This window comes from Sinocyclocheilus anshuiensis, unplaced genomic scaffold (genome assembly GCF_001515605.1).
Source record: "Sinocyclocheilus anshuiensis isolate Anshui unplaced genomic scaffold, SAMN03320099.WGS_v1.1 scaffold38, whole genome shotgun sequence".
Lineage (NCBI taxonomy): Eukaryota > Metazoa > Chordata > Actinopteri > Cypriniformes > Cyprinidae > Sinocyclocheilus > Sinocyclocheilus anshuiensis.
Genome location: NW_015544213.1, coordinates 3,001,252 through 3,003,964, shown reverse-complemented (window position 1 = coordinate 3,003,964; position 2,713 = coordinate 3,001,252).

Genomic DNA, 2,713 nt, shown 5'->3' with positions numbered 1-2,713 from the left:
TGGGCATTTTGATTTTTTTTTTTTTTTTTTGTGGATGTTAAGTATTTTAGACTAATTTTTTTTTTTACTTTAGAGGGATTTTCAATATTCTGTCAGACTATCAATTCATTCATCAAAGTAAAAAATTACTTTATTTCTCACAATTGTGACTATTATTTATGTTTACTATCTCACTATTATATATGTAATAGTATAATATACAGTATATATATACAGTGGGTACGGAAAGTATTCAGACCCCGAAAAAAAATTAACATAAATGATTTTAGCAAATGGCTGCAATATAACAAAGAGTGAAAAATTGAGGGGGGTCTGAATACTTTCCGTACCCACTGTATTTTTAACCTAGGGGCAGAAGCGTGGCATCAATAAATACATAAGTACAAAGTAAGATACCTACAGTAACACCTGCATGTATTTGTCTGTTTGTGACTTTTTTTCTCTCTCATTCACAGGAAAAACTATCAGCAGTATCTGGTGTTGTTACACCTGCGTCATGTCGCTCAACACTTATACTGGAATATTTGAATTAACCTATGTTTTGACGGTTTTGATGAAAAGTTGTCAATATATTGTACTAATGAAAAGTGGACCAGGTATCTTTTTCTGGTAAATACTGTTGATCACTTCACAGGAAAAAAGAAACTCAGGCCTTCTACATCCTCTGAAAACAGCTGACAAGTTTTAAAGGGATAGGCTATTTCAGTCGAAAATGACATTTTTGTTATAATTTACCCTTATGACCTCTATGAAACACAAAGTAGATTTAATATCTAATATATTTACTGAAGCTGTCAGAGTAGTACGATTGCTGCGTGGGGATATTACTATTTGTTGAGTTGGCAGAATTTCTTTGTTGTTGGCAAACTATTCCTTTAAAGGTGCTGTTACCTGTTTTCTATCGTATAAAGACTAGCGCTGCGTCTGAAATCGCATACTTCCCTTCTATATAACGTTAGTAGGCGCAGGGACGAATTAACACACGGGTCTAACGGGCACTAGACCAGAGGGGGGCCCAGACAAAATACCGCACCTGCCAGAACGCGATTTCAACCATGGGGGACAGAGGCGTCATGCCCATTCAGACAGAGGGGGCACGTGGTCCTTCAGATTTTTGAGCCAAGTGGATTTTGAATGCAGCTTCCAAAAGACAAAAAAATTGCCGAATTATGTTTTTATATTTGATACGATCACAGCGGTGGGTTTAGAATGTTCAGTGCGGCACATCATCAGCTGCCAAATTCAAACCTGCGCTCGCGCTTTGGCTAGCACTGGGCCAGAGTCAGACTCGCTTTTTTTTTTACAGCGCTGCACATTATGACCAATCACACACGATTCTGTTGAGCGTTCAGATGAGTCATCGCTAAAACACCTTTGATTTGTTCAGTTCGCGCGCTCGCTGACTGAATTCTGCGCTCTGGCGAATTCTCTCATCAGAAACAACAAAAGTGCAGATGTGCAAGATATTCATTTCACAGTGTAAACATCTTCAGTGATTATAATTTAATATAATAATAATATAAGTTTTTGAGAGTACTTGAACTCTGGCTAGACTGAAGTCAGTGATAATGTTCTTTGATAATGTAAATGTTCTTTGCTCTCTTTCTGATTATATTTTATGGCAGGACACCCTTATCTGGTACTTAAAGGCATAGTTCACCCAAAAATGAAAATTCTGTCATTAGTTACTCACCCTTATGTCGTTGCAAACTCATAAGACCTTCATTGATCTTCGGAACACAAATTAAGATATTTTTGATGAAATCTGAGAGCTTTCTGACCCTCCATAGACAGCAAGGGTCCTAGCATGTTCCAGACCCAGAAAGGTACCAAAAACATTGACAAAATAGTGCATGTGACATCAGTGGTTCAACCGTAATTTTATGAAGCTATGATAATACTTTTTGTGTGCAAAAAAACAAAAATAACTTTGTTCAACAATTCTTCTCCCCCGAGTTACCATCTACCGCCATTATCGAGAGTAACACAACGCATGCGCGTGCTTTCCTCTGCTCGTAAACAAGGCGCAGCGCATGCGTGTTCTACGTCAGCAGCATGTTACTCTAGATAATGGTATATATGATAAATAGGATTTTTATGCTATCAACATTTTTTGATGCACTGAAATTTAATAATTATTGTTACCAATTTCAATATCACAAAAAAAATACTAGCTCAAGTAAAACCAAGCTTACTGAAGAAGTAAACAGTCACAAATTATAGTAGCACAAAGATACATACGAAATCAACCTACTTGAAAAACTTAAAAAATGAATAAGAAATATTATATTGTATAAAGTAAATGTACAAATATACTGAATAGTCTTCACTGTATGAATTCAATGTACATTAATTCTTACTTATTTTACAAAAATGATTCAGTCAAGGACAGTGAGTGATTTTCTTTCTGATGTTTGATTTACAATTTTGACACAAATGGCAACAGCAGCTATATTAGGCTGCTTTAGAGGAATAGTTCACCCAAAAAATTAAATTCTGTTGTTGTTCTAAACCTGTATGAGTTTCCCTCTGCTGTTGAACGCAAAATAATATATTTGGAACAATACTGGTAACCAAAAAAAAAACAAAAAATTATTGGAAACTTTCTGGTTATGAACGTTCTTCAAAATATATTCTGTTTTGTTGAGGAGAACAAAGAAATTCATACAGGTTTAGAACAACTTGAGGCTGAGTAAATGATGACAGTATTTTC